Raw genomic sequence first — 27,600 nt, forward strand, 5'->3', positions numbered from 1 at the left:
GTTTTCTGCAGCTCCGTTTTTGAAGCTGCTGTTAAATTGTCTCTGTCTGCACACTCAGAGTGCAGATGATTTAACTATTTGCTGGCACCAGCTATGGTATCCTGAGCTTTTTTTAGGTTTTGTCTTACGGCACACATCCATCAGGATACCCAGGATATATGCTTCAAGACTGAAGGTTTTAATTGCAAGAGATAAAAACTCCACAACATTCCACACTCTCTGGGATAACTCTCAAAACTTCATTTCTTGCTTGTGACCTGATCTCTGCAAATGGCTTTCAGCCATAATTTTGTTAATTCTATGTCATGCAGTTTTAAAGATACCGTGCCAAATGAAGTAAGGGGGGGATGGAGGGTGTCTTGTGTGTTGTTTCATTTTTTCATAGTTATTTCCAAGAGATTTTAGTGCACAAGGTTGTGATTTCAAAACTAGTTTAAGTAAAACTAATTTGTGATTTCAAACTAATAATAAAAGTAGAGAGCAAGACAACAAACTAACTCCATGGACAAATCACACACAAGTAAGATTTAAGCTTGGATATGTGAAATAAAGATTGAGTTATAAAATGCAGACTTTCTCACAGTTGTCTTCTATTTCCTTTGGTGAAGAGAAGTCGTCAGGTCCAGTCCATGGCCATGCTCTCTGTGTCATCATTTAAAGTTTCATACAAGGCTTGGCTTTTATCTGCTTCTTCACTGGAGTGCAATTCTAGTTTTTTGTTTGACTCCTGTGGCTGTTACTCCTGTTCATTCAAAAGTGATTGTACCTGATGCTTCCAGTGTAATGCATTATTTAATTCTCCTACACTGTCAAACCTCTCATGTGTGATGAATCTTTGCTGAAGAATATTTAATTGCTCTCACAGGCTCTGGGCTTTGTCAACTTCTTTTTTTCATCTTACTGAAATTCCATTTGAATTCTGCAAGTTGTAGGTGTAGGGAGTGGTGTTCTATCTGTGCAGCATGAAGCCTTCTTGCAAATTCAAATATTGCCTTCTGCAAGTATGATTTTCATACTGGACAGTCTATCACACAATCCACACTCCAGACAAGGACTTTTTCTCCAGATCAGTGGTGCACTTGTTGTGGGCTTGTGGAACTGACTAATGGAACATTTTTACATTCAGCTTGTCCATCATTTCTGAAAAGGAGTTTCTGGCTGCACCTATTTTTAAATATCCACAAAGCCAGGACTTTGGTTTGTTAACAGCATTCTGCTGTTCAGTCATGGAACTGATTATTGCAGCAGGGAAATTAACTGAAGTTAATTTAATTAACTGAGTGCTTCAAAGCTGTCAATTTCTTCATTTTCACAAACCGGCAGATTATGCCTGTGTTTGGATTCTCCTACACACACTTGAAGTCCAGTGCCTCCTCTTAAGCCCTTTTGTCCAGGTGAAAAGGGAGCAAGAAAACTGGGCTAAAACTTTAACTCTTTGAGCTGCCAAAACTGCAATCACAGCTCCTAGGAACACATCAACCAGGCCTTTGGTTCTTCTTTTCCTCAGCCTTGTTTCATCTTGTTTGTTTTCCTCATCAGCATTAATAGGGAGAGCATTAATTAGGCTCCTGATTTTCTGTTCCACTGATTTGTGGATGTTGACCTGGTCCTGGAGAGAGTCTCTTTGGGAAGACATAAGCACAGAGTAGAGAGGACACAGCCATACCGTGCTCCTTTTTGCCCACTCCTACTTGCTGCAGTCTCTAAATCCCTTTTTTAATTGCCTGCTAACGTCCTGGAGATTGCCTGAAGTTCATAAGTAAGAAGAATTAGAAGCTTATCGAAGTTTTCTATGCATGGAGAGAAATAAAAAATGCCACCATTAAGCAAAGGTGCAAATAAGGAAGAATAAAATAAAGAGCAACTTCCCAGCCACTCTTGCATACAAAATAGATGAGATTTTGTTTCCACAGCAAGACCCAGCTACTGAGGATGTGGAAGGCAGCAGATCTGTTTGTGGCAGCTCACCATTACTCTGGAGCCCAGCAATCACATGCCTTGACTATCATGGATATCCTGTAGAAAGAAAACATGCCAGAGAAAATAATTTTCTTCCAGAGGCCACTCTGAATTCTGCAGGAATAATGATGGTTTGTTTTGTTCTGAGCCAGTGTCCTGGTTTAGGACAAATTAGGGGAAATCTCCAAAAGGGAGTCCCCCCCAAAAAAAAAACAAACCTCCAACCACCCCTCCCCCCCCAATACCGGGTTCGGGAAGGAATTCCTTGGAGGAGCAAAGTGGAAAACAAAACCTATTTATTGGAAATAACAAAAGAACACTCCCCAACACAAGAAAAGAAAAGAAAACCAGTCAGTGTTGTGGAGGGTGCTGAGTGTCTCTCGCAGGCTCCGGAGGTCCTGCCGGACATCCCAGGTCAGGTCCGGAGCCGGTCCAGTATCTTCAGGGGAGGGTAAGAAAGAGAGGACGAAAGAAAAGGGAAAAAAAACAGCGCGGAAAGCAGCAAAGGGAAAAAAAGGCAGCTATCAGCTAGGGCTAAGGCAGTAGCAAGCAAGCGAAGTAGCAAGCAGAAGCAAGCAGGCCAGCCAGCCAAGCAGCCAAAAGCCAAAAGCAAAAAGCCCAAGTACACCCAGTCCCCCTCCCTCCTCCCTCCCCGCCCCGCCGCGGCAAGACGGCCGGGGGGGAGGGGGGGGGGGTGAAAAGAGAGAGAGAGAGAGAGAAAAAAACACAGCTGCCAGACATAATACACGATATTGGGATAAAAGCGGTCATCCCATGACACTCCACCCCTTATCCCATATCGTGAACATACAGTAAAAACTTTCATTTCAGTTACTCACACCTTTGACACTTATGCATTCCTCTCATCTTACTTGCTCAGACCTTTGACACTTACAGTTTCCTTCTGTCTCACATTCAGCAAACAATGACATTCATATATGAGCCTTATCCCACAATCAGGTCTCCCTGAGGTACACACCGTGTTGTTCCATCTTTCTGCATTACCCACCATGTATAACCTGGTCCTTGAGCAAAGACAATCCCACGGATGGGTTTGTCTGCACTCGAGGCAGGGTTGATCCATACTGTCTTTCCCAACAAACCTCTGACATGGGCCACTGGGGCTTTATCCCCATCTACTATATTAAGGAGCTCAGACTGAGCAGGACCCGCTCGGTTGGTGGAACCTCGAGTGTTAACTAACCAGGTAGCCTTCGCCAAATGCTGCTCCCAGTTTTTTAAAGACCCCCCACCCAACGCTTTTAAGGTGGTTTTTAACAATCCGTTATACCTTTCCACTTTCCCTGCAGCTGGTGCATGATAGGGGATATGGTACACCCACTCGATGCCATGTTCCCTAGCCCAAGTATTAATAAGATTGTTTTTAAAATGAGTTCCATTATCCGACTCAATTCTCTCAGGAGTACCGTGCCTCCAAAGGACCTGCTTTTCAAGGCCCAAGATAGTGTTACGAGCTGTGGCATGAGACACAGGGTAGGTTTCCAACCATCCCGTGGTGGCTTCTACCATGGTCAGTACATAGCGCTTGCCTTGGCGGGTTTGAGGCAGCGTGATGTAATCAATCTGCCAGGCCTCCCCATATTTGTACTTAGACCACCGCCCACCGTACCAGAGGGGCTTCACCCATTTGGCCTGCTTAATGGCAGCACACGTCTCACAGTCACGAATAACCTGAGAGATACTGTCCATGGTTAGATCCACCCCTCGGTCTCGTGCCCATTTATAGGTGGCATCTCTACCCTGGTGGCCTGAGGCATCATGGGCCCATCGTGCCAAGAATAACTCTCCCTTATGCTCCCAGTCGAGATCTATCTTCAACTCCCCTATCTTTGCAGCCTGATGTACTTGCTGGTTGTTTCGCTGCTCTTCATTAGCTCTACTTCTGGGGACATGGGCATCTACATGCCGAACCTTCACAGGTAACTTCTCTAACCGAGTAGCGATATCTTTCCACTCTTCCGCAGCCCAAATTGGTTTTCCTCTGCGCTGCCAGTTCGCCTCTTTCCATCTCTTCAGCCATCCCCATAGAGCGTTGGCTACCATCCAAGAATCGGTATACAAATAGAGCCTTGGCCACTTCTCTCTCTCTGCAATACCTAGGGCCAGTTGAATAGCTTTGATTTCAGCAAATTGACTGGATTCACCTTCTCCTTCAGTAGCCTCCGCAACCCGTCGAGTGGGACTCCATACAGCTGCTTTCCACCTCCGTTTCATCCCTATGACGCGACAAGAACCATCGGTGAATAAAGCGTAACGTGTTTCTTCTGCTGGCAACTGATTGTATGGCGGAGCTTCCTCGACCCGAGTCACTGGCTCTTGTTCCTCATCCGCGACACTGAAGCTCTCACCTTCGGGCCAATTTGTAATTATTTCCAGGATCCCAGGGCGATTTAACTTCCCAATTCGAGCGCGCTGCGTAATGAGGGCAATCCACTTACTCCAAGTAGCATTGGTGGCATGGTGGGTAGAGGGAACCTTTCCTCTGAACATCCATCCCAGCACCGGTAGTCGGGGTGCCAGAAGAAGTTGTGCCTCTGTACCAATCACCTCCGAGGCGGCTTGGACTCCTTCATAGGCGGCCAAGATTTCTTTTTCTGTTGGGGTATAGTTATCTTCAGACCCCCTGTAGCTCCGACTCCAAAATCCCAATGGTCGGCCTCGGGTCTCGCCAGGCACCTTCTGCCAAAGGCTCCAGGACAGACCATGGCTCCCGGCCGCAGAGTAGAGCACGTTCTTCACATCTGGTCCTGTCCTAACTGGACCAAGGGCTACAGCATGAGCGATCTCCTGCTTGATTTGGACAAATGCTTGCTGCTGCTCAGGGCCCCAATGGAAGTCGTTCTTCTTGCGGGTAACCAGATAAAGGGGTCTCACAATCTGACTATACTCAGGGATGTGCATCCTCCAGAAACCTATAGCACCTAAGAAGGCTTGTGTTTCCTTCTTATCAGTTGGTGGGGACATAGCAGTGATTTTGTTAATAACATCCGCAGGAATCTGACGCCGTCCGTCTTGCCACTTCACCCCCAAGAACTGAATTTCTCGGGCAGGTCCCTTGACTTTGCTCTTCTTAATGGCAAATCCAGCTTTCAGGAGAATATGAATGATCTTCTCTCCTTTCTCGAACACTTCCATTGCCGTGTTCCCCCAAACAATGATATCATCAATATATTGCAAATGCTCTGGAGCCTCACCCTCTTCTAGTGCAGTCTGGATCAGTCCATGACAGATGGTAGGACTGTGTTTCCACCCCTGGGGCAGTCGGTTCCAGGTATACTGCACTCCCCTCCATGTAAAAGCAAACTGAGGCCTGCATTCTGTTGCCAGAGGGATGGAGAAAAACGCGTTAGCAATATCGATGGTCGCGTACCACTTTGCTGCCTTGGACTCCAGCTCGTACTGCAGTTCCAGTATGTCTGGTACAGCCGCACTCAGTGGTGGGGTCACTTCATTCAAGGCATGATAGTCCACAGTCAATCTCCATTCTCCGTCAGATTTTCGCATGGGCCAGATAGGACTGTTAAAGGGTGAGTGGGTTTTACTGACCACCCCTTGGCTCTCCAGCTCTCGAATCATCTTGTGGATGGGGATCACGGCATCTCGATTTGTCCGGTACTGCCTGCGGTGCACTGTCGAAGTGGCAATTGGTACTCGTTGCTCCTCTACCTTCAAGAGTCCTACTGCAGATGGGCTCTCTGATAGTCCAGACAAGGTATTCAATTGTTTAATACCCTCTATCCCCACTGCAGCTATTCCAAAAGCCCACCTGAATCCCTTAGGATCTTTGTAATAGCCATTCCGGAGGAAGTCTATGCCCAAAATACACGGAGCCTCTGGACCAGTCACAATCGGATGTTCCTGCCACTCCTTCCCAGTCAAGCTCACCTCAGCTTCCAACAAAGTCAACTGTTGTGATCCCCCCGTCACTCCAGCAATGGAAACAGGTTCTGTCCCCACATGTTCTGATGGCATTAAGGTACACTGTGATCCAGTGTCAACCAATGCTTCATAGTTTTGTGGCTCTGATGTGCCAGGCCATCTGATCCACACCTTCCAAAAAACCCGATTTTCCCGTGCCTCTTCCTGGCTAGAGGCAGGGCCCCTCTAAGCCAGATTGTCCTTCTTTCCTTGGGCGTATGCCTTAGAAGTTCCTTCAAGTGGATCGGACAGGTCATCGTCATACTCAACATCTCGGCTGCGAGCAACCGGAGCTGCCCTCTTTTTGGTGATACTTCCTCTTTTCTTCAAATCACGCACCCGTTGTGCCAAAACAGTGGTGGGTTCTCCATCCCATCTCCTCATGTCTTCTCCAGACTCACGCAGAAAGGCCCATAACTCAGCCCGTGGGGTGTACCTTCTCTCCCCATCAAAGGAGCGCCAGCGTTGGATACCAGGGCCTCTAATTTGCACAGCCGAGATTTGAATAAGGTCCTCCTTAATCTCTTCCCGGAGTTTCTTATGATTCTCCTCTATTTTGTCCTCTAGTTTTCGCAGTTGGGTTTCCACTGCTGCAATTCTGGCATGAGTTGGTCCATGCACAGCATCTGCATACGCTCGAAGCTTCTTCGCCATATCAAGCACAGTCTCATATGTATCATCCCGCTTCATTATTGCCAGGGCAGAAGCGTATTCAGGTGGCCCAAGTCGCACAAGTTTCCTCCACATTACAGGTGTGCATGGTACCAGGTCCGGATTCCTAGTTGTTATATCATCTGAGAAAATGAGCTCTGCCACTGCCATCTCTCTCAGGCATTGGATCCCCTGTTCTATGGTCTTCCACCGTGTCTGCTGCATATAGAGATCATCGGCACATAAGTATCTTTGTGCTACACTCTCCAGGACCCGTTCCCAGAGGCTGTGAGGGCTAGCCCTGCTCATCATACCTTGATCGATGACAGTATCATGCGACAGGGATCCCAAATGCCTCGCTTCAGTACCATCCAAAATCGTAACCTCCCCTGCAGCATCCCAGAGGCGGACTAACCAACTAATTATAGATTCGTCAGGTTGTCGTCTGTAATCCTTTCTTAGGCCTCTGAGGTCCTTCAGAGAAAAGGAGTCAGTATTAGCTCCAGAATCTGTGCCCCTTGATGTGGCCTCTGATTTTGGTGAGGGTCCTTCTCCTGCATCATCATCATCATCTTCCACCTTTCGATCGGTCTTGTCTTTACACTTTCCACCTCTTGTATTAGCTGCGACAGCCATGGGTTGGGGCCTATTGTCTGATCCAGCTGCTAGCCTGGAGCCTGGGATGTTAGCTGCAGCCTGGGTCACTGGGATAGTAACTAACTTATCTCCCTGTTCCCTTTCTGCTATCTGCTGCTCCACAGTATCTAGCAGAGTACGGTAAACAAACGCCAAGGCCCAGCTCACTGCAGTAATCCTTTCCTCCTTAGTATTACCATGGCACTTCTCCCTCAAATACTTTGCCACCTCGACTGGGTTCTGAATTTGATCGGATGGAAAGTCCCAGTCTATAGGATCAGAGAATTCCTTTAAAGTCTGGCCCATATCCTCCCATTTCCCACTCCAGTCAAGATTTTTCCTGCTTTGTTTTACTCCTGAATCAGGAGTCTCTCTAACCCCTCTAGAAATCTCGGCTTTCATTTTATATACACTCCAGACAGTATAGAAAAGGCTTAATAAATTAAATGCCAGAAAGATGGTTTCTTTTAAACTCAGGGGAAATTCAACATTTCCTAATAGAGACGTCAACAATTTGGAGGAGAAGGAAGACAAAAGCTGAGAAGCCCCTTCGCCTTCTTCTCCCCAAACAAACTGAGTACACAGCCATGACAACAATCCATACATTCCTGAAACAAAGTCCAGCATTTTTATCCGACAAATCCACACACATAAGACCAGCCCAATGACTATTCTGGTTAGTGCCCCCCGCTTACAAAAGCTACTTATTAGGGACAACACAAGAGCTATTTTTGGGTAAGGAAATAACCCTAGGGACCACAAAGATATTAAAGCTTCAAAAACCCCTAGGGACCAGAAATACCGGCAAGCTTCCACCCCAAATGACATTCTGAATTACCAATATGCCCACCAAACAACCAAAACCAAAATATTATTGTTATAGGTTTGTTTTCCACTGTCTTTGGCCTCCTTTTCCCGGCCAATGCACCAAGAAGGATGTCCTGGTTTAGGACAAATTAGGGGAAATCTCCAAAAGGGAGTCCCCCCCAAAAAAAAAACAAACCTCCAACCACCCCTCCCCCCCCAATACCGGGTTCGGGAAGGAATTCCTTGGAGGAGCAAAGTGGAAAACAAAACCTATTTATTGGCAAATAACAAAAGAACACTCCCCAACACAAGAAAAGAAAAGAAAACCAGTCAGTGTTGTGGAGGGTGCCGAGCGTCTCTCGCAGGCTCCGGAGGTCCCGCCGGACGTCCCAGGTCAGGTCCGGAGCCGGTCCAGTATCTTCAGGGGAGGGTAAGAAAGAGAGGACGAAAGAAAAGGGAAAAAAAACAGCGCGGAAAGCAGCAAAGGGAAAAAAAGGCAGCTATCAGCTAGGGCTAAGGCAGTAGCAAGCAAGCGAAGTAGCAAGCAGAAGCAAGCAGGCCAGCCAGCCAAGCAGCCAAAAGCCAAAAGCAAAAAGCCCAAGTACACCCAGTCCCCCTCCCTCCTCCCTCCCCGCCCCGCCGCGGCAAGACGGCCGGGGGGGAGGGGGGGGGGGGGTGAAAAGAGAGAGAGAGAGAGAGAAAAAAACACAGCTGCCAGACATAATACACGATATTGGGATAAAAGCGGTCATCCCATGACAGCCAGTTAGCCAGTGGGAAGAGAAATCCTCATGAAAGCATGGTAGTTATAAATTGGACAAATTGGGACTGATTCTAGGAAGCTGAGTTTTGAAGCATTCAGCAGTTTACTCTCCATCCATCAGCTCCTGAGGCATGGACATTGCACAATGAACCACAGGGGGAGAATTGGAACAGAGAGTTTGGAGATTTCAGGGTTGTTACACCAAGCAAAAAACGCTGGAGGGTTTTTAGCCTTAAATCCCGCGGCTGAGAGCAAAACCTCTTACTTAATAAACCTGTTATTCTCTGTTGCTTTTGGGAATTAAACTTCTGTTGCAGCCAAGGATTTTAGAGACATTTAACCCTGACTTGAATTTCCCTGGGAAAGGAGCTGTTCTCCTTGCTATAAATCATGCCCTGCGTGCTGTCATCACTGTCACAGGTGCTGGTATGGGAGAAGATGTCTTTGGGTTTGATCTCATCAGCCAGATTTTCAGCTGCAAAAAAGCAACTTAAACATCACTGCACACTGCTGAAATTCAGGATGCAGTTTTTTAAGTTGTAATAAAATGGTAGAAGTTTTTGTCAGAAAATAATTAATGTCTCTCTGACTCGAGATATCTATCTCCTGTAGGATAAAAGCATAGCTTTAGAAAACATGAGTGTTTCTAATACATGATCTTCTGCTTTCTTGCCTTCCTTCTACAGAGTCTCACAGCTGATATTTTTTTGGGTGTAACCAGATGCTCATCCCTCTCTTTAGTCTTGTAATTTGGTTTGAGCATCTCTGGGGAATAAGAGGCTACATTTTGCTCCCCAAAATGTTCCACATGGTGCTGCACATCTACAGTGAGCTTGCTTTGGGGTGATGCCTGAACTCCTCCAAAACTATCCAGGTTCATGCTTGGTACATCAAAAGCCATTCTTCAGCAGAGCCTGAATGAGGTCCCTGAGGATCAGCTACAGAGATTCCAAAGGGCTGGGATGAGGGCCTCAAAACCCACCCACAGAGCCTGGGGACACCATAGAATCCCTCACAGCAAATCTGCTTGGAGCTGCCAGGACTGAGCCTTGCAGCTGACACAGGGCCCCAGAGCACCTGGAGCACAGCCCAGGGAAATGCTGCAACTGCAATCTCCCTCTGCAGGAAGAAGGACAACCTCTGCCTCTCCTCAGCTGCCATCCCTCTGACATCAGCTCTGCCGCCCTCTACCTGAGCAGAAACACAATGAAAAAATTTCCTCAACAAACCATCCCTTGTAAAAGTGGGCAAGATCATTCTCATAACTCATTTGGTCTCCAGGCCTCGAAATGTACTGGGAGCTGTGACAGGACTGCAGGAGGGACATTGACCTCCTGCCACAATTACAGAAACTGCTGAATGGTTACAGAATTGCCCCAACATCTTCTGCAAACTCCTGGAAATTCTTGACCATGGCTCTGCCTGGGTCAACCCCCATTCAATGTCACTACCAACCATCTGAGTCCACCAATATTCCCTGCCTCCCACTGCTTTCAGCAGGAAAATTGAGTGAAGCTGGCCTGATCTTCTGTGTTCACAACTGGGCCCCACTCTCTGGTCACACTCCTGGCTTGAGTCCATACCCAGCAGAGCCTGTGCTGGACAAGAGAGCAAACCAGAAAAGTCAGAGATGCAGATGGGGAAGAAAAACCTCAAACTGACATTTGAAATAAGCACTCACTCAATAAGAAAATGGATTACACGCCCACAGCTCCACATTTCTGCAGGAGAGAAGAAGGGAAAAAGGAGTGCAAAGAGCAGGAGGGATTGTGCTCACTCAGCTCATTATCATGCTTGGAGCTCCATCTCGTGGGTGCTGGCCACCAGCAGCACTGGCCACTGGCCAGGGGGCCTGGAGGCCACCAAATCTCTTGGGCATCTGGGCTCTCAGAGCCATGGACACGCTTTCTGGTGGCCTTTGAGTTAGTACTTTTTAGTGGCATCCACTTTGCATTTCTCAGCATTAATCTCTCTTATGTCCCTGTTGGAGTCACTAATGGGCAAAGCTGCTGCTCGTCTGGCAGCACTGTCTGTGAGCTCCTCCTGTTTTGCCATGGTTCAGGGCTGCTTTGTCTCAGCACAGCAGTGAATGGGAAAACATTTGTCATCTTTGAGCTGAGACGTTGCTCTGATCCTTCCAGCTCCTCAAGATGTGGGCCTGGCACAGTGCTGGTCAAGGCACAGGTGAGTGCAGGGAGCCAGGCCAGGGCTTCAAGGGCAATGGACAATGAGAAATGAAGCTGACTGCATGCACAGCTGATAATGAAGAATATTTTGGAAAGGGTCTAGGTGGCTACTTTCTTTAGGGCTTGGTTGTCAGCCAGACACATCTCTGTGATGTGGTAAAATGAGAGCTCTGCTTTTGGGGAGTATGTGAGCTTTAATGTGTGAGCTTTGCTCCAGCATCTTCTCCAAAGACTATTTCACCCAGGGAAGTGTTGCCAGATGCTGCCAGCTGAATCTTTCCTAGGTGTTTGCCATTAACTTCTGTTTTAATTAGACAACTTTAGCTTCTGCACATTTATTGGCGCTGTAAAGGGATGGCTTTTATTTTTTTTTTAGATTCTTTTTTCTTCTGTAAATAGTTTAGCATGGATGTGTTGAAATGATCTTTAAAGAACTAAGCCATTTTAGCTTGGCTGTACTTCAAGAATATTCACCGTCCAGAGGATTAAATTACACCTTTTGTTTCCCAGGGTAGGGTTTCTTCACTTTGTCCATAATGCTCACCCCTACTGTTATGTTACTGCCTTGAACATCAACTCAGATTTTTACAACACCTTTTATTGAGAGATTTCCTTTGCAGGAAATGTGCATTGGGCAGTCCATGACACACTGTGTTTCTCCAGCAGCTTTCCACTGACCTCTGCCCCATCGTTATTCTTGATGCACACACCTGACAGAGGCTCCATCCAAGTCTCTCATGGCTTTGTCCTGGTTCTCTCTGAAGAAAAGGCTGTAGGTGATGTGCTACAGCACCATGACATTTAGGGTGGACTATTTCAGAGCTGACATACGAAGAATGGGAATCTTGGGAAGGTCTGAGTCTGACCCGGTGCATCCGGAAGGATCAGAGCAACGTCTCAGCTCAAAGATGACAAATGTTTTCCCATTCACTGCTGTGCTGAGACAAAGCAGCCCTGAGCCATGGCAAAACAGGAGGAGCTCACAGACAGCGCTGCCAGACGAGCAGCAGCTTTGCCCATTAGTGACTCCAACAGGGACATAAGAGAGATTAATGCTGAGAAATGCAAAGTGGATGCCACTAAAAAGTACTAACTCAAAGGCCACCAGAAAGCGTGTCCATGGCTCTGAGAGCCCAGATGCCCAAGAGATTTGGTGGCCTCCAGGCCCCCTGGCCAGTGGCCAGTGCTGCTGGTGGCCAGCACCCACGAGATGGAGCTCCAAGCATGATAATGAGCTGAGTGAGCACAATCCCTCCTGCTCTTTGCACTCCTTTTTCCCTTCTTCTCTCCTGCAGAAATGTGGAGCTGTGGGCGTGTAATCCATTTTCTTATTGAGTGAGTGCTTATTTCAAATGTCAGTTTGAGGTTTTTCTTCCCCATCTGCATCTCTGACTTTTCTGGTTTGCTCTCTTGTCCAGCACAGGCTCTGCTGGGTATGGACTCAAGCCAGGAGTGTGACCAGAGAGTGGGGCCCAGTTGTGAACACAGAAGATCAGGCCAGCTTCACTCAATTTTCCTGCTGAAAGCAGTGGGAGGCAGGGAATATTGGTGGACTCAGATGGTTGGTAGTGACATTGAATGGGGGTTGACCCAGGCAGAGCCATGGTCAAGAATTTCCAGGAGTTTGCAGAAGATGTTGGGGCAATTCTGTAACCATTCAGCAGTTTCTGTAATTGTGGCAGTGTTAGGAATTTCGCTGACTAGAGACTGGAAAAGTACAAGGCCGTGGCTAATGCCAAGTCCTGCACCTGCAAGATGGTGTGTCCTTGGGCCTAGCTGGGTATGATAACAAGTGGACAGAGAGACGTGGGAAATAGAGAATGTAGGCCCAAAAGAATGAGGAAGAGTTGATGGTATAGTTTAACCAATAGATCGCTTGGCTTACAGAATATTCATAAGGTTATTACTTGCTGTATAAGTGTCTGATGCTCTCTTCAATAAACAGAACTTGCTGATGACTCGTATTGAGCCCCAAGTTTTCCCTGCACCCGACATGGCAGGAGGTCAATGTCCCTCCTGCAGTCCTGTCACAGCTCCCAGTACATTTCGAGGCCTGGAGACCAAATGAGTTATGAGAATGATCTTGCCCACTTTTACAAGGGATGGTTTGTTGAGGAAATTTTTTCATTGTGTTTCTGCTCAGGTAGAGGGCGGCAGAGCTGATGTCAGAGGGATGGCAGCTGAGGAGAGGCAGAGGTTGTCCTTCTTCCTGCAGAGGGAGATTGCAGCTGCAGCATTTCCCTGGGCTGTGCTCCAGGTGCTCTGGGGCCCTGTGTCAGCTGCAAGGCTCAGTCCTGGCAGCTCCAAGCAGATTTGCTGTGAGGGATTCTGTGGTGTCCCCAGGCTCTGTGGGTGGGTTTTGAGCCCCTCATTCCAGCCCTTTGGAATCAGTTTGGAGAGGTGATGTGCCTCTGGCTGGCACCGTGAATCTGGGCCCTGCTGGGTTTGGGATCAGAAGGCCCCAGCTCCAGCAGTCTCTACTCTAAATGCCAGCATTTCAGTAGCATCTGCCCACTGTCACTGATTTCATATTCCTTAATGATGAGGAAGATTCTTATCTGTTTTGTTCATGTTTGAGTGATGCAGAGCGAGTACTCGACCTCAAGCAAATCTAAAATTTGGGGAAGTAAAACACATAAAATATGCCATAAATAAAAATGGTACATTGTCTCTGATCACAAGGCCTCTGCTCTACTACAAGTGGGTTTTTTTCATTCACTACCTGCCTTTCACCTTGTGACAGGCTGCCAAGTGGCAGGGTTACCTTTCCTGCAGGGATTTAAAAACTGTATAAACATGGTGATCCAGGACATGGTTTAGTAGTGGGCTTGGCTATGCTGGTTTAACAGCTTGAATTGAGGATCTTAGGGGGCCTCAATGATCCTTGAGGATCTTAGAACCTCAGTGATCCCATGAGTCTGTGGTTATACATTGCCCAGTAAAACACCATGGATTATATCCATTTTACTGTGGAGGGAGTTACATTTAGGAATGGGGAAGTAGAGGACAAGAAAAAAATGTTTTCAGCTGGAGGGAAACTTGTTTGCCATCGAGAAATATGAAAGGATGGAATAAATCATGGCATTGATGAACCTAGGGAAGTCAGGGGGAACACTTCATGCAGCTAATGATGAGGTGGCAGCCATCCTCATTTCAAGGTCATGCTTTAATTAGAAATTAAACATATGGCCTAGACCAGCTGAAGAAAAAGGTGCTGTGCTTTTCCTGCAAGAGAGCAGTTCCTTCCATAGGTCCCAAGGCAATATGAAAATTACAAAACAGCTTTTCAACTCTTCACAGTAATATTGTTTTTTTCCCTCCATTTAACTGATGGTGAAATCAAGACTACTATTTTAACTTGTATGCTGCAATTGTTGCACAAATAGATAAGATGATTTGTTAAGTAGAGAGAGCAAGAGGTTTTCATGCTGATAATACATTATTATTGACAATTTGATGCTTTTATCAAGTAATGGTAATCAACCTTTGCTTGCTTGATAAATTCATAGCCCAGAGTGTTGATTTTATCAAAATCACCTTCGCAGTTAAGGGTGTAATTTTCTGCTGGTAAAATAAAGGATGTTCTCAGTAATTCGTAATTGTCCAATTATTTGGTATAATTTTTTTTAATGTTTTAACATGTTCCATGAGTTTCAAGGCAGCTTGAGTGCTCTGCATGGTGTGTCAGCATGCTGAATACGAAGGCACCTGTCAGTGTTTTTATTATACACAGTCTTCTTGCTAACTAGGAAAATAAGGCCTGAGGGTGTTTTTTATTGCTGGCTGTGAAAAACACATCACATTTTCTCACACCAGAACAAAAAACAAACATTACCCAATTCCCCTTCCACTTCAAAAACGATGTCATTTATTAGTCCCTACCAGGGGACAAAGTGATGCCCAGTTAAAAGAGTTCTGTGTCACTCAGCGGGGACAGCTGCCACCAAAAATGTGATGATTCTGGGTACAGTGTTAACTCTGATACCACTGATGCACTGCGTGTCTATCCAGAAATAAAGACTCTTCTGATAAAGATTGCAGCCCCGGGGGAGGCTGGCGCTTCCCCAGGGCAGCAGGAAGAATTTGCTGACAGTATGGGCACTCCCATCAGATCAGCTGCTGTCAAGTTCAGCAGCAGCAGAATGAGAAGGGACTGGCTTGCTACAGCCAGCTGCAATGCACAAAGTGACACCAGCAGCACCAGGAAACCCTTCAACCAAAACTGAGCTGTGAGCTGCAAAGGGGAAACTTTTCTTAATTTACATCTATTTACCAGCTTTGTATACTTAGAAGCTGCTTTCCAGCCTGCCTTTCTCCATTTCAACCCCAGCTTTTCCTACATTGCTACCTGAAACAGCAAGGAATGCACCTAAGGGTTTGCAGCTGAACAAGATGAAAACCAAACAGCCATCTGAAATCCATGTTTTCCTCTGCTCCCATGCTTCCTTGAAAATATTACTCCTGTGGTAGGTTGTGCTCAAGAAATAATACCCTGTACCTGATAATTGTAGTAGATGAACTTTGTCACTATGAAAAGACTCTCTGGGTTTTAGCAGAGAAATGAAACACTGATTACACACAGTGTTTTGTACCACCAGGAATTCAGAAGGCCAAAACCCCCTGAGCAGTGAGCAACAAGTGTTGCCTGGCAGTATCACAGATATGTTTTTATTCTGAATGTTTTTATTCTGAAAGGATCCAAGCCAAAGAAAGCACTAGAGGGCACAGTTGCAGGAGAGCAAAACCAACCAGATTTGGATTGCAATGAAACACTTGACACACTGATGAAATTCCTCTGTGATAAATTAATGTAAATCAGGCTTGGAAGGAACATTCTCATTTCAAAGTTGGCTGGACGACCAGAACAAAATGATAGCTGACAATACAGCAAACTGGAGAGTGATTGTATAATACAATGGCACAGGGATAGGTGTCTGGAGTTGCTGTATTTTAACACCCTCATCAATGATTCAGAAGAAGAAACAAGCAGAGAGTAATGAGATTTGATACTTGGGAGGATTAGTTAGAATTGGTGAGAGCTGCAAATTATTGCAAAGCAACAGACAGCAGAATCACAAGCACAGAAAAGCAAAAGGCACAAAGCACACGGGTGGAAAGCAAAATTTAATAAAGAGAAACCTGGGGGAATTGCAGGCAAAGTAAATATCAATCCAGCAAGAGGAAACTTAGGAAAGGGTAACATGGGAAGTTATGTCAGCAGGAGAGCTGACAAGTTATCACAGACCAAGCTTTGCTGTAAAGATGCTTCAGGGACATCTGCAGTGCCCAGCGAGGAGCTCCAACACCTCTGGCTCCTGGCACTATACTGGCAATTAATTCCCACCATCGTGCTCAACATGCACATCCCTGCTGCAGCTGGAATTCAGATGAGAGTAGTGGGAAAGGAGCTGGGTAACTCAATCTCCAGGAGAAGCCTGGAAGTGCTGCAGCCTCACTGCAGTAGAACAGATTGGGAAAGGCACAGCTTTGAAAAGACGGTGGGGAAGCATAGGAAGGAGGCAAAGGAAAGCAAAAGGCAGCTGAGAACATTAAAACCACAGCTTTGTCTGCTGAGCAGGGAAGATGGGACCTTTCCAAAGTATTTGGGCCATGGTGTACATGGAAATTCCAACATTTCAGAACATAAGGGCAGTCTGAGTAAATTGCAATGACAGAGAAAATCTATGAAATCCCCTCAGTGGAGGGACCTCTCTGTTCAAAACTGCAGATTGCTGTTGCAGAGGAGCAGCAAAGGCAGTGAGGATTATTCTGTGTCTGGGCAGCAGTGGGATGTAGGTTTCTCTGCCTGTCCTGAGCAGAAAGCAGACATGTCAAGGAAGCTGCTGAGCAACATCCAGGGAGAAAGAGCTCTGGAAGCTGGCAGCTCCCAGCTTGGAGCCTTTCTGTTAAGAGCAGAAGAAAGCAAGTCATTCACAGAATCCCAGAATCCCGGGATGGGTCAGGTTGGAAGGGACCACGGTGGGTGATCTTATCCAAGTCCCTGCCCCAGCAGGGTGACCCCAGAGGATGTGGCACAGGATTGTGTCCAGGTCCTGGAATATTTCCAGTGAAGAGAAACTCCACAGCCTCTCTTGCAGTCTGTTCAGGGCTCGGTCACTGCACGGGAAGGAGTTCTGCCTCATGTCCAGCTGAAAGTTCCTGGGATCAGTCCCTGCCCATTCCTCGTGTCCCATTGTCCCTACAGAGCAGAGCCTGGACCCTGCTCTGCCCCTCCCTGCAGACAGGGACACCCAGGGTTGAGGCCCCTCTCAGCTGGGGCTCCTCTCCAGGCTGAGCAGCCCCAGCTCCCCCAGCCTTTCCTGGTGAGGGAGATGCCCCAGGCCCTTCCTCACCCCCACAGCCTGGGCTGGCCCTCTCCAGGAGCTCTGTGTCCCTCCTGCTCTGAGGATCCAGAGCTGGACACGGCCCTCCAGAGGTGCCTCCAGGGCTGGGCATAGGGGCAGGATCCCTCCCTGACCTGCTGGCAATGCCCTCCCAAGGGCGCTCCAGGATCCCCTTGGCCTCCTTGTCCCCAGGGCACTCTGCTGGCTCAGGGACAGCTCTTTGTCCCCCAGGAGCTGCAGGTCCTTCTCTGCAGAGCTGTTTGTGCTGGTGCTTGGGGTTATTCCTGCCCAGCTGCAGGACCCTGCATTTCCTTTTTTGAATTTTGGCATGTTTCCGACATCCTTGGCTAGATTTAATTCCAGATGGGCCTTAGCTTTCCTTGTCTCATTTCCACTTACTCTGACAACCTCTTTGTGTTCATTCCAAGTGGCCTGACCCTGCTTCCATCTCCTGTGTATTTCCTGCTTACTGTTGCATAATGGCAGGAGTTCCTTGTTCATCCATGCAGGTCTCTTGCACCCTTTTCACTCTTCTTCTTGCTTCATCCAGCTCTGGTCTGCTCAGTGCAGGCACTGTCATACAAATCCTGTCTGCCAGCTGTTTCCTGCAGCCAGCTTCATCTTGTTCCAGGAGTGTTTATCAGGATAAAGCCAAAGTTTTTTCTAGCAGAGGAAAGCAGTGCTGGGAATTCATGTATTACCCAAAGCCAAAAAAAATCATAAATAACATTTCAATCTGGCTGAGGCACTTCTGGGCAACCCTATTTGTCAGCAGCACTACTGAGGATATGCCAAGCATTACCCCAGATCAGAAGTTTTTTGAACAGCAGTCACACAGATGGCACAATGAGCTATTAAACATGATATGTATAGGAAGATGACTCAGCCTTCCCCTCTTCAGGGTAAACAATAGGTGATCCTGCCCCCACCTGTGTTATTTTTCTGGTTAGCTGAAGTGCTACTGCTCATCTAACAAGAGTTTTTTCCAATATATTCATGACAAAAGCCAATGTAGAAAATAATGTTACCCCATTCCACAATGAGGAATGTCACCTCACAAACAGAGACACAGACAAGGCAGAGGTTTTTAACACATTCTTTACCTCTGTCTTCAGCATGGATGATGGAACACAGGAGTTTCCGTGCCCTGAGCTGGAAGACCACATTTGCAAAAACAATTCACTCCCATCTCACCCTTATGTGGGATCTGCTGCTCCAACAGGATCCCTACAGGTCTGTGGGGCCTGATGGGATTTGTGTGAGAATCTTCAGTTGCCAATGTCATCCCAAAGCCTGCCTCAAGGATTTTTGAGCAGTCAGGAGCTGGAGAGATCCCAGCTGCCTGGAAGTGGGTGAACATTGTGGTGATTTTCAAGAAGGGCAAGAAGGAAAACCCCAGAAACAACAGGTCTGTCAGTCTCATTTCACTGACTGGTAAGATCATGGAGAAGATTATCTGGGAGGCATTGAAAAACACCTGAAGAACAATTCCAGCATAGCTTTATGAGGGGAAAGTCCTGCTTGCCAAACCTGATTTCCTTTTACAATAAAATACCTCCCCTTGTGGATCAAGGGAAACCATCTAATGTAATATTTTTGGATTTCAGCAGAACTTTCCATACTGTCTTTCCCAGGATCCTTCTGGACAAAATGTCCATCCCACAGCTGGATAAACACATCATGTGATGAGTGAGCAGCTGGCTCATGAGTTGGGAGGAAAGAGTTCTAGAGAATCAGGTGACATCAGAGTGGTCACCTGTCATTAGTGGGGTTTTTCAGGGCTCCGTCTTGGGGCAGGTTCTCTTCAGCATCTTCACAAATGGCCTGAATGCAGACCTGGAAGGAACACGAAGTCTGACAACAGCATTAAGCTGAGAGGAGCTGTTGTCTGCCTCAAAAGAAGAGAGGCCCTGCAGAGGCCACCTTGACAAATTAAAGGGCTGGACAATCTCCACCTGTGTGAAATTCCATGAGGGAAAGTGCTGGATTCTGCACCTGAGATGGTCCTGGAAATCCTGTTTGATGGCCAGCAGGACACGAGCCAGCAATGCGCTGGAGCCAGCAGGGACATCCCTGTCCTGGGGACACCAGGCCCAGCATGGCCAGCCGGGCCAGGCAGGGATTGTCCTGCTCTGCGCTGGGCCGGGCCGGCCTCACCTGGAATACTGGGTGCAGTTCTGGCATCAGAACATAAAAAAGGCATTAAACTGTCAGAGACCAAAGGATGCCATGAGGATGTTGAAGGGCCTGAAGATGAGGAGTTTTTGAGGACCTTGGCGTGTTCAGCTGGAGGAGACTGAGAGGAGACCTCACTAGGGCTCCAACATCCTTGCAAGGGGCAGGTTCCAATCTGCTCACTCTCTGATGTGACAGTGTGCCAAAAAATGGCCTGAAATTGAGCTGGGGGAGGTTTAGGTTGTGTAAGAACCAAAATGGGGGATGTGAGACTCTTCAAAATGCAGTTTATTCCATGCAAGAGGTTACAGCAGTGCAGGGTCGTGGGTGACAGAGGCTGTGCCTATAGCTGTCAGCTCCAGCTGGAGGCAGGCCTGGAGACCCTTTGGTTTTGGTTACAATGCATTCTATACTTTTCTTTTGGTTACATGGCATTCTATACTTTTCTTTTGGTTACAATGCATTATAGACTTTTCTTTTGGTTACAATAAATTATATGCTTGTCTTTGCTGAGCATCTTAATACAGTAGAACCAATCTATACCTTAACTATTATCTATAGCCTATCATAACTACTATAATTACCATATTCATGTTACTGTTCTCCAGTCACTAAAAGTTAGTACATTACATTTTAAGCTAGAAGTTGTTTTTCACTTTTCTTGCAGTGGAAAATTCTGAAACCTTTTTTCTACTTGTAACATTTGTTGACTTGTTTGCCTGTGCTTTCTTTCTGCTTGGTAAAAACATCTTCTTGTTTGAGGTGGGTTTATCCTTTGCTCTAAGTCATAAAAACCCCTTCTAACTAACATAACATATCCTTTGCCTTCTTGGTTATCCAGTAAGACTGGCTCAGCAATTCTTTTGTTCTGTATCAAAACTTGCTTCCATCTCTATTCCTCCTTCAGATTCTACATTCAAAAATCTTTCTGCTAAACATATTTATCTCTGAGACTTTGTGGCTGGGCCCTGGAACAGGTGCCCAGGGCAGTGGTCATGGCACCAAGACTGACAGAATTCAGGAAGCATTTGGACAATGCTCTCAGGAACATGATGTGACTCTTGGGATGTCCTGCATGGGACCAGAGCTTGAAATCAATGATCTTGATGGGCCCCTTCCAACTCAGCATGATTCTATGATTCTGTGGTCTTTCTCCTGGCCACCTGTGGGCTGGGAAAAGTTAAAAACCATGGCAGCTGCTGGAACAGGAGGGCTCTGCCACTCTGGTCTCCATTTGCTGTCTACAAAAAAGTGTGAAGCATTGTCACCAAAGGAAAATTAATGCTACTCAAGAGAGCAGTTAGTGATGCTTACCTTTAGACGTTTTCCCCTGATTTATGAAGAGATATATCCATGCTTCTTAGTGTATATTATTGGCAATTCTAAGGACAATGGCCACTACCTTTAAGCTGGGTAGTCCTGTTTCAAATCCAACAGCTTTGGCTGTTTTACAGCTTTCGGGTCCTGAGGATTTTTATTTTTTTTTTTCAGGTTAGTTACTGTCTGAAATCTGCTTTGGAACCAACAAGAGAACCATCATATGCCCACACATTATAGGATCTGCAAATCTTGCAAACAATGTGTAGATTCAAGTGATAGAGATAAGAATTAAATGCATGAGATACTGAATTAATTGTTATTAATTCCACTCCATCAAATTTGTTGTTAATTTCACTCCACCTTTCACTGAGGGTGAAGGCTAAGACGGTTGAGGGCAGCCTCCATGAAGCAAAATCCTTGCTGTTTTTCAACGTCTAAATCCCAGGAGGCTGTTAATCTTTTTCATAATTTGGTTATTACCGAGGGACAGGAGTACTACTGATGAAAACAAAGTGCCTGAGCTGATGAGCTCCACTTGTGACTCAGGAAAAGAGGAGATGATGGGGCAGGGTGATCTAGACATCAGGTGCAATGCTATGTGCAATGCAGTAAATCAAATCTCTTCCTCTTCCACTCTTACTCCCACACACAGGGAAACTAATTGTAGGATTCCACACAGTGCAGATGCAAACACAAGACATTTGGAAGCTGAGCCTTGACTTCGAGCTAACAGAACATTCAACTAGTTCAGTGCATAATCACAGTTGGAAATCCATGCATGGATATTTTGTTCCAGGGAGGTACAATACAGGCTGGGTTTTAAAATATACCCAAAGGGGTTTAGCTCCTCAGCTTCCACTGAAAGGTGAGGAAAGTTGGCCCTCCTTCCTTCCCTCTGCTTCTTTTAAAAGTTTCTGTAAGGACAGACCCTTCCATCAGCAAGCATGGTGTGTGGTGGCCATGATTCTGAAAGGTGTCTGTAGGGTTTTTGAGCAGTGCAACAGGCTCAGCTGAGGAAATTGCCATTAGCTTTTCTGAGAAAGGTACACTCTCATCATCTCTAAAGGTAAGTACATGTTGATGACTGCTCCCAAAAATGGATAAGAGCTTAGGCTCTCAGCTAGTATAAAATTACAGGGGTGAATTCAAAGAAGCAAGCTCATTAACACAAATTGCAGAGCTGATGAACCTTGAATAGCTGGAAATGCTGGGCTCTGGATTTTATGATTAGGCTTCTGATAGGAAAGAGAGACATGAGAGATCAAGAAAGCAATTAATTCTGTCAAAAAAACAAACAATATCTGACTCATCAGCATGAGCAGCAGGAAGACCTCTAAAATTTGTCCTTTGAAGCCAGGGTACTGTAACAGAGCTGTTTGAATAAAGACGATGGAAAAGCACAAAATGCACAAAATGTACTCCTTCTTGCCTGGCTTTGTGTCCAAACTGCCTTCTCTTTCTTTTCAGCTGCTGTGGAATAACACTCAAGTCAAATAATTTTCATCTGTTTTCATTTCTTGGGTATATGAGTGCCTTCAGAGTAAGCCTTGCAGATTTGCTCAAAATTAATAACAAAGCATGTGTCTTCTGACTGTTCTGGAGACATCTGTACAGCCCTATAATATGAAAATAAATTAATTTTATAATACGCTGCACATGGTCTACCTTCTTATAAATGGAGAGCATCCCCTGAGCTTCCAAAGGGTAAGGTCACACAGGTGTGAAATGCTTGAACATCTGACATGTTTGCTAAGGATGTGAAGTTATTATCTGACGTGTTTATTAAGGACTGTGTGGAAGTAAGGTCTCCAAATGCATGATGCTTGTCAGGGGCTCTGCAAGTGTTGTTTCCCTAATAAAGAGGGTTGTACATGCATTTCCCAGAGGGAAGGTGATTCACCATGCCAGGTTAAAACCCAGCACTCTGCAATGTAAGCAGCTCATGGGACTTGGTGGCACAGTGTATGGAAATCCAGGCATGACTCACTCACTCAATATGGAATTGCAAGGAGGTATTTGCAGTAATTGAGCAGAACTTTAGCATCATATCCCCCCTGTTCCTTGCAGAAGTACCATGCAAGAGTAATCCTTTCTGATTCAGCCAAGTGTTCAGGGAGCTACTTGATCCCATACACGCACTTAAACAGGACAGGAGACTGATTTAAGCAAGAAAATAGGATTAAGTGCAGGCTTAATGGTTTTGCATCACACGCAGCCTGTGCTTTAACGACTTTCCAAAGCCAGGGATGCCTTTTGTTTTCTGAATTGATTTTCCTCAAGCCTGGGGGGTTGAGGAAGGAGAACAATCCAATTGCAGAGACAATATTGAACAGCAGTGGGAGATCCCTGCAAATTTTCTATAACCATCAGTGGACTGGAGTTCTCCATTGTCTGAAGACTCAGGGCAAGAGCTTCAGCCCAGCTTTACAAAAGGTGGACTCAGCATGGCTCAGCACCATCCTGGGAGCCAGAAGGGGGAAGAGATGATGGCAATGTTAACACAGCCTAACTGTAGACACATAAATTCAGTGCCTGAATGAAGAGTGTGATTCACAATTGCTGTATAGATCTGGAGACAGTCTCCTCCACAGAGTGACTCAGAATGACCTGTTGAACCTATAGATGCTCTAGAGGAGGCTATGTCTATTAATTTTAAAGTAAATACAAATAAATACTCAAGGTATTATGAATACTTCTTCCTGAAAATCTTCAAATTCGATGCTCAAAGTCTTGAAAGAATTTTGACTAGATGTTTTTGCTCGAGACTCAAGATCCTGTGTTTGCAGTGCCCAATACACACTTGTTGGCTGTCTTACAAAGCCAGCAAAGTTTAGCTGTTCAAACAGTTCAAAGCCCCCTGCAGAGTTGTGCCTATCTTTTGCATTATAAGAGTACAGTTATTTTTCTGTTAGATCAATTGCAAAAATACAGAATTCTTTGGGAAATTCTTCATCCCCAATTGCTAAAGGGACAACCAAACAAGCAAATCTCCCTTCTGTCCCACTCCAAAACAACCTTCACTATTAATACCACTATGACGGAAAATCCAAGCTGAAATTTACCTTTCAACTCTGTTTTACCAAATTAGTGCTGCAGCTTCTTCCTTCCTGCTAAGAGCTGCTACATTCTAGTATCAAGGAGACTTTACATGGAGTTGTACATGGATGGGGTTGCTACATATGCACATGTGTGTATTTTTCTTTGTAAAAAATGTAAGCAATGAACTGCATTCAGATAGCTTGGCGCCTGAAACTCTTGGGTGAAGTGGTGTTTTTAATAACTACTGGTATTTTTCAAAAGGTTTCATTGAAGTGCAGTGCACCTCTCTGAAGTGAGGTAAGAAAAATACAGTGTAAAAGAGGAGAAGCTCATAGCTGAGAGTTCATACTAAATCCTCAGTTTTTAATATGTCTCTCATGAGCAGTGAATGAGGGCAGAAGTAGCTGAGCTCGCTGTTGAACTGTAGGGCCAAACCTAGTCCTGACATCCTGTATGTTTGTGGTGCTCTGCACCCCACCAACGTTATTCTGAAGAGAGGAATTAATTCAGTGGATCTAATGGGGCTGGCCTTTGGCTCTGCTCTTTTTCCAGCCTTTATGGATCTGTTTCAAGTGAGCCCTTTGTGCAGCAGCACAGGCAGGGCTGCACGCCCCTGGTCCTAAGTGCACTTCCTTATCAGAATATATGGCACTGCATTATGCTGCATGTTTATGGTTTGAAACACTGCCTGATAATGTGGCCATAGTCAAACAAAATGCTGCATGCAACAGCAACCAATTAATTTGTTTTAGGGAAAGAATATGACATCAGAAAGAAAGAGATACCTGCTTAGCTACATTTAATTGGAGGCAGTCAAATAGCTGAAATGGCATATACATTAAGATATATTTTCCTGATAAACACTCACTTTCATATATTATCTATTTATTTTTCTCTGGTATCTTAATGGGACTTGGAACATATTAGATTTTTTTTTCCAGTAGGCATTTAGTGCATTTCTGGAAACAAAATTTCTCATTCTTTCTGGTTACACTATTCTCGCAAATGCAATAGGAGAAGTGATATTTTTAATGGGTACTTGTGTAATTAAATAGAAGAATGTTCACAGAAATTAGCTTTATTAGTGCCTAGAGTGGTTGGAGTTTGAACCTTTTCAGTCTGCAGTTAGAAATATTAGATATCCAATTGATTCCGAGCAAAATACACATTTCTAGAAATTTTCCTTTTCTAAAACACTGCTGTGAATGGAATGGTCCCTCAGAGCTTTGAAAATGGACTTCCTGAAAGGAAATACTTGATCAAACAGAAAGAGTTTAGGCTGTGCAGGTACTCTGTGTTGTATAATTCTTTCTCTTTCTCCCTATAATTTTTCTTCTATAATTACTTTCAGAGCTGTACTAACTCAGATGCCAACTTTTCTTTTGGAGAATTACAAATCCTCCAGATTTGTAGTGTTTGGAAAACTGCAGTGGCAGAGGCTGGCTTAATGTTGCAGAAGGAGACTCTCAGGGACAGTGCAGTCCCTCCTGAGGCTCTGATGCACAAGGAGTTAATTGTGACTGTCACCTCCATAGTGTGATCTATGCACAAAAAAAAAAAAAAAAATCAACATTTAGTTGTTCGCCCCTCCTGTGCATGTGCTCTTTTAAAAAACAGACCACATCCTCATTTAATCTATGACACTAAGGTAATTCAATAAAAAAAACTAGAGCTAGCATTTTATTTGTAAGGCTCCCCATTCTCTTTCCTAAATTAGCCTTCTATTTACTGAAAATGTTTATGCTTGTTTTCAGAGTGGAGAGGAAAGGGAGAAGTAAGAAAGAGGACACTTCATTAGAAATCTAAATTAACAAGTTTGGGGTTACAAGATGTGACTTAACAGAAACTCTGCTTGGAAAACTCAAAGCTGGGGAAGGTAGAAAGTTCAAGTGCAGCATTTCAAAAGTCAGTCAACTTGAAGGAAAAAATATTGTTTAGTGTGGAAGCTAGGTAGTTTGCTCTAATTTAGGCTTAGATTTCTCTCTTTTCTTAAAACTACTTCAGAAATCAATTTTCTGTGTACATTTAGTGTAAGTATTTCTCACCAGGGAATGTGTCTGTTGAAATCACATTAAGAGTGTTTTAATTATCCTTAGGGTGTTTGACAAAGAAGATTTTGTAAATGAGAGGTAGTTGGTTACACTGTTCAGTGTACAAGGGTTTAAGGGCTCTTTTCTCTGCCAAGCTGAAATGTGAGTGGAGGGAACAACAATTATTTCAACAGTTTTCATGCAAGGAAGAGAAGACCCATGTGTTTAACCTGACCCCCTGACTCTTTTTGCTGCATTATTTCATTTTAGTGCTTCTGACACACACATCTGTGTATTAAATAGGCAGAATTAGTTTAATTGTGGGAATTAGAGACAGCGCTGCTGCCAGTGATGTCCACAGCAAACCTTACTTGGTTGCTGTTGTGAGAAGGAAACAAGTGAGTGTTCCTGCTGAAGAGGTCCCTTGGAAGCCCTCATTCTCAGGACATTCCACATTTCTTTCCACCCAATCCTGATTATTTCCCCAAACCATTATTTTTCATTCTAAACTCAATTTCCCATTCCTTTTAAGTCAATAGCTTGACTTTATCTTGCTGTTTTCTTTACAAATGTTAAGACCACACACTGAGCTCTGCTAACACATTATATTATGCTACTAGTAGACAAATTTTAACATCACATCACATACATGTTGCAGTTGCTGTTGTAACATGCCTTTTAAAAAATATGTTTATTGGATGAAATTGTCTCTTTCTCAAGAAAAAATCTGGTTCTTCAATATAATTTATTATGCCTTTTAAAATTCTGTCTGTTCAATAAAATCTTTGCTATATTATAAATACCTGTAACGAAAATATAATTTAAAATTCTGAGAGAAAACTTTTTTTTTACTTTTACATTTTTCACAAAACCCACACAGGCACCAAGGAAAGACTAACAATAAAAATAATTTACTCCTGTACAAGCTGATCTGGGTTGGAAACATTCAAAAGAGAGATTTTAAACTTGTCATCTATTGAAACTTTGGCTACAGCATAGGAACCGATCTTAAAACAAAGGAGGGTCTTTAGTTTCCCACCCTTTTAATCTGAACATTTCTTTCAAGGCCTGATGGAGCTTTTGTTGTTAGTACTTTCCTCCCTGTAATATACCTGAATGACGACTGGCTAAATTTGTTGTTATCTGAGGGAACCAGCCTCTAAGCTTCATTGCACAGGACTAAAGGTGGCCCTTACCTTGCCATATGAGCCTATTCTGAAAATTAAACATTAGTGAAAAGAAGTGCTCTCATTCTGTAATAGCAGCAATTAGAAGTTTTCATGGTTTGCTTGTTCATTAGTTATGCACTGCCAGAAAGCTTTTGCATGGAAAGGACAGCAAAGGGAAAAGCTTTCTGATCTGGACCACTTGCAGGAATATATTATTTTTTTTTAATGACTTCTCTTCCTAAGCAAATTTCTTAGTAGAGAGGGAGTGATTCAGTACAAGCAGTATTCAGTAGCAGAGATATTATCCTTCAACTGCTGACTAGAAGAATATCAAAGAATCCTGAAAACTGGCAAAAAGGCAGGCTAAGCCCAAGACAGGCATGAAGCCACCACAAAGAATGTTTTTTATATCTTTTATTTGGTAAGAAAATTTTCAAGGTTGTCTTAGAGAAGTCCTTTTTTCCACAGAATTCTTAATTAGTTACAGTAGATAGGTTTACCTTTAAATTACAGAATTTAGTGTGAAGTTTGAAAAACTTTTAGTTGAACTGATGGATTATGAGCAAAATGTAAAATTCCTGT

The sequence above is a fragment of the Melozone crissalis genome, unplaced genomic scaffold (genome assembly GCF_028551555.1).
Source record: "Melozone crissalis strain CALT ecotype California unplaced genomic scaffold, PUWL_Pcris_2 ptg000005l_1, whole genome shotgun sequence".
NCBI classification, from domain to species: Eukaryota; Metazoa; Chordata; class Aves; order Passeriformes; family Passerellidae; genus Melozone; species Melozone crissalis.